We start from the raw sequence: 9,132 nt of genomic DNA on the forward strand, positions 1-9,132 counted from the left end.
CTCATAAGCTGTTAGAGACAAGACTAATAGGGGAAATGTTGGTGGGGCCACCTGGATCCGTTGTTACTGAGGGCCATGGTACAGCAATGATCTCAGGTCGTGATGGAAAAGCAGAGTTCTGCTCATGAAGTCTTTAAACCACGATTTGAGGACTTCAATAGCTCAGACATAAGTTAGGGGTTTGTAACAGGAATGGGTGGGTGAGATTCCGTGGCCTGTGCAGGACGTCAGACTAGACGATCGTAATGGTCCCTTCTGACCTTAAAGTCTATGATTCTATAAGAAAGACTGTTACGTTAGGCCAGGTCTGTACATAAAGTGGTACTGATGGAACAAAAAGTGTGATTTTTATATCAGTTCAGTTACCAGTGCAATATTGTTCATGGACACGTACATCCATTCAAACCTGGCTCAGAGCAGTTTAGCTTGCATCCGTAAATGCACAGGCCCAGGCTAAACCAATGTAATCAGTTTTAAACTGATATGAAAGACCACATCTGAAAGGGGCAGCAGCTTAACTAAATCGATTTCAGTTAAACCAATGCAGTTTTTGTGTGTAGAGAGTCAATTGAGAGGAATAACTGAGAACTATCTGTGGATAATTTCCTTTTCACCTGAAAAAAAAACGTGGCTGGCCAGTTACTCCAACATCCAAGAGCTACCTGCAGAAATCGGATGAGTCTTCCCCAAGTTCACACAGTTATTTTTTTAAAAAAAACAAACATACATATTTTCAAATCCAATGTTAAAACTCCAAGGCAAGTTTTCCATTCTCCAGGAGTGACTTTTATTCTGCAGAGACAAGAAAAGGTGCCCGAGAGCCAATGGAGTCAAAGACGCAGCTGGTTTGGGAAACAGAACGCAAGAGCTCCTGATCTTGGACAGGTCTGTTAACTCTCAATGGTGGAAAATAAATGAAAACCGTCAGAAGTAACAGTAAGGCCTCAGCCTGAAATCCGTAAACCCTCCATTGCGAGTGGGGACTCTTGCTTCATCTCTGCTGAACGTCTCAGCGGGTTCTGTGTCCTTTTAGCGCACCAAAGGGCGCTCCCGCTACCAGACTGCACTGAAGACAACGTGAAAGAGAAGAGACAGAAAGATTCGTTTCCAAACATGAAGATGACCCTAAAACGCAAGCCAGCAAAAAACCGCAACCCTTGCCTTAGCATTAGTGAGGAAGGTCTTTCTGTTCCATACCAGTACATTTTTTGGTTCAGAAAATGAACCCTGATCCTAAACTGGTGAATTATAAACCTTAGTGGGTGACATCCTGAGTCAGGACTCCTAGGTTCTCTTTCTGGTTCTGTATTGATCTGTCATGTGGTGGCGTGGGCACCCAGAACTCCCTTTGAGGTCAGTAGGTGCTCAGGATCATTGCAAATCAAGTCATAGCACCCCGTGCCTTGGGCTAGCTACTTTGTGACTCTGCTGTGTCAACCCTTCCCCTCTTCAGAGGCGCTGGAAGCTTAATTGTTTGGAAAGCACTTTGAAATCCTTAGATGGAAGCAGAACCAAAAACCTGATTCCAAACCTGCCCAAACTTCAGGGAAGTTGATCCATGTCCAAGCTTTGCAGCTATATCTATAAAGGGATGAACAACACACCCAGATTAAAACACCTCTGTCACCTCCCAGGCTTCAGATCTAACCCAATTTTCGCTCTCTCTCTGGAACTAACGCTGTGTGGAGATGTAATCTGACAATCTGAGCTGCCATTTCCCATGTTAGGGAGGTCAAAGACAGCAGCAGGAGAGCTGTGACAGTGAGGGATTTTTCAGTTCCGTGACAGTTCCAAAAATTTGTGGGGAGAGGGGAATAATTTTCAGTCAAACCAAAAAAAAAATGCTTCAAAATTTTTGGTGAATCTAAAAGTCAGGAAGAAAATTCATTTTGAGTCAAATGAAAAGTTTTGTTTTGATTGTTACCCCTTTTCAACACTTTTGATTTTTTAAAAATAAAATTCAAGGCGATTCTGAAGACAAGTCATCGTGAACCAAAACATTTTGTTTCAAAAAGGTCAAAAATGAAACTTTTCCATTTTTCCAGAATTTTTTTAAAAGTATTTTATTTGGCAGAAACAATTCAGCAAAACCAGCACAAATTTGCCAAACATTTTGGTGAGTCCAAATCTGCATTTTTCACCAACAAATAGTTTAGGCCAAAAAATTCCACCTAGCTCTAATCAGCAACATGGGCTACCATCGGCCCTGATCAGCCTGCTGGAGCGTTCAGATTTCCTTTATGTAGCATTTGACTCAGAACAACGCCCAGACATCTGAAGGAAGCGGACTCGGAGGAATGCACATTTCAAGGGTGGTTGTGTGCTGGGAGTGGCTTAAATTCAAATTCACAACCTATTTGTCACAATGGTTCTTCTTCTGTTTGCATCCTTTCTGATTTTTATTTATCCCCTCCTTTTGCCCGCATATATTGCCAGAGTCAATAACATCCCAATGAGGTTCCACCACAAACTGACGCATGTATTGGTTTGCAACAGAGCATGGAGAGCTTTGCTTATGTCTGGCTCCTATATACCACAGACAGTGCTAAGATAGTAGCACTTTTGCCTCAGCGGCTGAAGGCTGGGGGTTCAAGTCAATATTATTTTTTATTACAGTAATACCTAGAGACCCCCAAACAAGATCAGGGACCCACTGTGCTAGGTGCGTCCCTGACTGGTCTTTGTGCAGGCAAAAAGTATTATTGTGCCCATTTTAAAGTTGGGGAACTGAGCCACTGAGAGATGCCAATGAAAGTCAGTGGGAGTTAGGCTTGTAAATCACTTAGGGACTTTTGAAAATATTACCCAAGGTCACACAGGGAGAGCTAGGAAATGGCCCCAGATCTCTCAAATCCTAGTTTAACACCTTCACCACAAAACCAAAATCTTGCTCCCAGATTTGAGTCCATGCCCAACGCTAATGCCAGAGGGAACTGCACTTAGATGGGATATTCAGCCTAACACAGATCTCCTCTAAGGGCTGTCACAAAGGAAGTTACAGACCCCAGGGCACTTTCCCAGATAGCACAGGGAAAGGACTTGAATGTCCCCTCCCAGTAGGAGCTAGTACATGAGGATTGCCTAGGGCAGAGTAACTGGTGGTACTTGCTCTCACAGCATGTAGATGAGTAACATAACAGGAGTACGAAAAGTGCTTAGATGTTATTTTAGGACTTGGGCCCAATTCTCAGCGGGTGTAAGTTGGAGCCGTTCCATTAGAATTTGGCCCTGTGCTTTGGTCTTGAATGATTTTGTACTTTTGAGAATTGTTAAACTGCCTCCTAGAATTTAGCAGTGGATTATACCCTGCTCTAGGGTTCCATGCACTGATTTAAACATTCTGTTGCAAGCACATCATTCTCTATGGATTTCTATCGGACTCTTCCACACAAGTCCGTTGGGCATCTCCTACTTGACCAGGCCTATGCCTGCAAAGGGCAGGGCGTGTTAGGGCAGCCCATTCCTACCTCTCTCCTTGTGTGAACTCTCGAATGGTACTGTCCCAGTAATCCCCTAGGATCTGACCAGACGGGAATGACTGTCTCATTTGCAGTTTAAATTTTCTCATAGAGAAGTTCACTCCCTGCAGGCTTGGCTGTCATCACAGCCCTTCGTGTTGCCACCCTCTCTGCCTGTCCCTTTCAGAGGCTCCTGGCCTTCCACTCAGTCCTGGCCATGCATTGAGCTGCAAAGCGCACCGGACACCGAGAGGCATCTCGGACCTCTTTGCCAGGTGGCATTCGATACAGCAATCAGTTTCCCAGCGTTACACAGCCTTTCTGTTTGGTAACTTGTCACGAGGCCTCAGAGAGAAAGGAAATCTTTAGCAACTGGCAGCCTTCTCCACTTTTTGGTCAAACACACTGTTAGTCAGCCATGAGCACTGCCCTTTCCATGTAGGTTTCAGATTGGGCTGTTTGATGCACTGTAGCTGATTGAGCCAATAAGATGACCGATAAGACGCTTAGTGGCAAAGCATTGTGTGTTGAAACACCTGGATTCCCTAAAGCCACATGTTTGAATCCTACCAGGGATACCACATCCCTTTGTTCTTCCAAGGGAAATAAAGACATAACCCTAGAAAGTTAAAAAAGTGTGTGGATCTGTCCAATGAGCCCTTCGAACCAAAGGATATGGAAGGTCTCCATAGCATTTCTAGCAGAGAAAGTGAGTGCCCCTGGTCAATTTTTCCCCTGCCACAATATCATGCCCTGTCCTGTGTGCTGGATGGCAGCTGTCCCCCATCCTAGAAGTGGTTGCATCAGTGGAGCTGGGTAAGTGCTTTAGGAGGAAAAGTGCATTATAAATGTAACATTTTATTACAGAGACCTAAACACCAGGACATAGTGCGTGCTCTGCAACAAGGGTGAGTTGAGGAGCAGCCAGACTAGATCAGACCCGTGGTCCATCTAGCCCAGTATCCTGCCTCCAACAGTGACCAGCACCAGGTGCTTCAGAGGAGGTGCAAGAAACTCCAGTGATTATTATTAAACAATCTGTCCATAAACAATGGTGCTTTTTAACAGATCCAGACTCAACCCAGTGGAAACAAGCACAGCAAAGCTCCACATCAGGTGTGATGTACTGGTTTGGCTACAAGAAGATCCCACTGACATTTGATCCCGAACTTGAACTCAACCACTCTGCTGGAATATGGAAGAGTGTGGGTAACTTTGCTTCTTTTCCTGACTCTCTGCTCTTCCCAGGATTAGAAATCCAGAAATACCAGCTCGTGATGGTCCCAGTCCCTACCAAACCCAGGGAACGCTTCAGCGTAAGCCAAAGGGCAGTCAGAGACACTTGGATATATTCAGAGGAGCACCTGAGCCAGTCATTTGGAGGTTTGACGCTTGCTCACTCCAAGCTGACCCCTGCAGAGATGAGTCAATGACCCTCTTCCGAGAGGAATGCCAAAGTGTCAGGGCTGGCAGGGACATCACAGGAGGACGAACAGTCTAGTGGGTAAAGCCTAAGAGGAGGAGTCCTGCTGGAGGAGTTCTATATACCGGACCCTGAAATCATTTCACCTTCCTGTGCTTCCATTTCCCCATGGGGGGGCTCAACAACCTGCTTAATTCAGATATTTTTGAAAAGTGCCTTGAGATCCTCAGATGGGAGGGGCTAGAAAAATGCAACGTGATTAGTCCAGCTTCCAAACCTCTTGCCTGTCGCACTCCCCCCCCCCCCCCCCGACTCCGAGCTGAACACCGGCTAGCTGCTCTCCAGCTGGTATCGATCACCATGGCTCCACAGACGACACTGAACTCCAGCTGAGACGCTGGCCCATCATCTCTGCCTGAGGAGGGGGGAGAAGGAGTCTTTCCTGTTGTATCCCCTCGCCTCCGTGGGTCAGAGGAGCAAGATGAAACGGTTCTGAACCCACGGCCCTCTGCCCAGCTGCATCATCAGAGAGCAGGGCCTGCAAGACGTTTAGCTCAGCGGCAGAAAACCTTGTGCAACTGACGCCCTTCTGCGTCTTGCAAGCTCGGGACCAGCCCCACCCTGCTCTGTTCTTTACTGCCTCCTGCTGACCAACCTTGACCTTTCAGGCATTGACTGCAGGTCCCTTCCCTCCCCCATCCCCTGTTCTGCATCCTGGGTCTGGCTTTGCAGAAGCTGCTGGCTGTGCCTTGCATGACTTCTCTGGATGGCTGTGGTTGCTGCTGTGATGAATCGGCTATTTCCTGTCTGAAAGGAGCCAAAATCCAGGCAGAAGCCACTGAGGTCTGCAAAGGAAAACAACTAAACTGGCGAGAAGAGGCGCAGCCTCTCTGGGGCTCAGGCTGAGAGAAGGGGAGAGGAAGAGGGGGGCCAAGGCATTTATAGAACATCCATCTCCAAACGAGTGTGGCTCGTAGGCCCGTGCCATGCTGCATCCCCCACCCCCAGGCCCCACGCTGGTCTGGCTGGCCTTCACAGCTGAGGCCAATCGGGGTCACTCTTGGGTTGGCCAGCCCGTGATTGCGTTACCCAGGAAGTGAGGTAGCTGCCTCAGCTGCTCTCCCTGGCACTTGTGCGGCTGGGCATGGAGGGGTGAGCTTCGGACCTGAAGCTAGATCCTCCATTTCAGCCAGCTTTTCCCAGGCCTCTCCTGCACCCGCCCTTCTAGTGGTATTTGGGGTATTGATTCTCCAAACAAGCAGCGCCGCTCATTTGCTCAAAAGTGGCATGTTCCAGATGCCTGCTTTGACCACGGGGATGGCCAAAGAAAAGCAGCTTCTCCCAGGGGAAGAAGCTCTGCTTCATCATTTCGACCAACCAGCCACAGGCCTCTGGCCCCCCAGCGCCTGCCGAGCAGATCATGGCACATTACAGGGTAGCAGGGCAAGATTCTTTGAGCACTGGAGGAAGAGTTGGATCTAGTTTAGGATCCACGCAGTTGCAGGTCCTGCCAGGGAAGCTGGTGACTAAGTCCACTCAGTCCTACTTCTTGTTCAGCCAATTGCTCAGGCAAACGAGTTTGTTGACATTTACGGGCGATAATGCTGCCTGCTTCTTATTTACAATGTCCCCTGAAAGTGAGAACAGGCGTTCGCATTGGCACTATTGTAGCAGGCGTCGCAAGGTATTTAAGTGCATATGCTAACCATTCGTTTGCTCCTTCAGGCTCTAAAGTTTTGCATTGTTTTGTTTTTGAGTGCAGTTATGTAAAAAAAAGCAAAACAACTACATTTGTAAGTTGCACTTCCATGATAAAGAGATTGCACGACAGCACTTGTCTGAGGTGAGATGAAAAATATTATTTCTTTTGTTTATCTTTTTTACAGTGCAAATATTTGTGATCAGACATAATAATATAAAGTGAGCACTGCACACTGAGTTTCCTGTGTCGTAACTGAAATCAATATATTTGAAAATGTAGAAAAACTTCCACAGATATTTATAACACATTTAAATCGGTATTCTATTATTGTTTAACGGTGCGATTAAAACTGCGATGAATCACAACTATGTATTTTAATCTCATGATTAATTGCAATTATTTTTTTAATTGTTTGACAGTTCTACCTTCGACCATTTTGTTTGAAACTTGCACTACCTTTTATTAGTGCCAGAGCAATTATCTAGAGTGTTGACGTGACCAAACACCGCAGCCCAACTGACGATATAAAGAGACACAGCACACGCCTGTTTGCTACCTGAGAGAGCCAACGCGCTAAGGAATGAGCGGCTTTCACAGCTGTAAGCAGGTGCATAGTTATTAACAAGGCATGGCAGGAGTAGTTCCCACTAGACAAAAAGAAAAGGAGTACTTGTGGCACCTTAGAGACTAACCAATTTATTTGAGCATGAGCTGTAGCTCACGAAAGCTCATGCTCAAATAAATTGGTTAGTCTCTAAGGTGCCACAAGTACTCCTTTTCTTTTTGCGAATACAGACTAACACGGCTGTTCCTCTGAAACCTCCCACTAGACAGGAAGTCACAAAATAACATAGAATCATAGAATATTAGGGTTGGAAGAGACCTCAGGAGACCAGCTGCTTTCAACTACCTGAAGGGAGGTTCCAAAGAGGATGGATCTAGACTGTTCTCAGTGGTAGCGGATGACAGAACGAGGAGTAATGGTCTCAAGTTGCAGTGGGGGAAGTTTAGGTTGGATATTAGGAAAAACTTTTTCACTAGGAGGGTGGTGAAACACTGGAATGCGGTACCTAGGGAGGTGGTGGAATCTCCTTCCTTAGAAGTTTTTAAGGTCAGGCTTGACAAAGCCCTGGCTGGGATGATTTAGTTGGGGATTGGTCCTGTTTTGAGCAGGGGGTTGGACTAGATGACCTCCTGAGGTCCCTTCCAACCCTGATATTCTGTGATTCTATGATCTAGTCCAACCCCCTGCTCAAAGCAGGACCAACACCAACCAAATCATCCCAGCCAGGGCTTTGTCAAGCCGGGCCTTAAAAACCTCTAAGGATGGAGATTCCACCACCTCCCTAGGTAACCCATTCCAGTGCTTCACCCCTCTCCTAGTGAAATAGTGTTTCCTAATATCCAACCTAGACCTCCCCACTGCAACTTGAGACCATTGCTCCTTGTTCTGTCATCTGCCACCACTGAGAACAGCCGAGCTCCATCCTCTTTGGAACCCCACTTCAGGTAGTTGAAGGCTGCTGTCAAATCCCCACCTCACTCTTCTCTTCTGCAGACTAAATAACCCCAGTCCCCTCAAAATACCAGTTCCCTCATAGCATGAGTCATTCACAAAGCACGTGTCAATGACTCATGGTCAAACTACCAATGATCCTTTTAGGTCTGTTCTAACATGGGATTGGATGACATCTCATAACAATCTGCTCTGGATGATCAAAAGCAAGGAAAAGATTCCCATTGGACAGCAGAGCTGGGGGCTTCCAGCGCAAGGAGCACTACAGATGGGAAATCAAGCGTACTGACAGGTGCACTGGCAAAGCCACACGGGTGCTGTGGGTCAGGAGGGAGAAGTATCTGCAGAGCTGTGCATGGAAACCCAGGGCTGCCAGTCAGGATTAAGGTGCACAGATGCAATTCTTTGTAGCAGGAATTGCTGGCATAACTCTTGTTATCCCACCAGTGCCACCAATCTGCCACATTCACGAGGACTTACATACCATCCCCATGCACTCCCTTTTCTCAGGACAATGTGATTAGAAAACCCGCCTTTAGTGCTGTCTATTGCTGACGAGCGAGACCAACGTAACACAAGCCCACCTAAGTCACTGGAGACTGCATGTTTCCCAGGAGGTTTCATTTGGTTGCAAAGCTTCTCCCATTAAAATAAATCTTCCATCTGCAACGAATCCCGTAAGTGAGACTGAAATAATACAACATGCACTTGGTACGGTGAACTAAGAGGACAAAACTGAAATTTAGCCGCAATGACAGGCTTGTCAAATGAAACCTATCATTATCTCAGTGACCTAACGAGCAGTGGCATCTCTTCGGGATTCCATGTTACAATGTTTCTTCTGTACTCAAATTACAGTGCTAAACCCCGATTTGCCCGTTCTGGAGAGTTTAATCAAAATGAAAAGTCCAGGGTTCTGTGCAGAGGTTCCTCTGTGTATTCCTGTTCAACTCCAGAACCTGAACCATCACCAGCCTAGGTGCACAGAGTCTCCAGCCTGACCCAGCTGCTGGCACAAATCTATGAGCCAGCT

Source organism: Caretta caretta, chromosome 18, assembly GCF_965140235.1.
Source record: "Caretta caretta isolate rCarCar2 chromosome 18, rCarCar1.hap1, whole genome shotgun sequence".
NCBI classification, from domain to species: Eukaryota; Metazoa; Chordata; order Testudines; family Cheloniidae; genus Caretta; species Caretta caretta.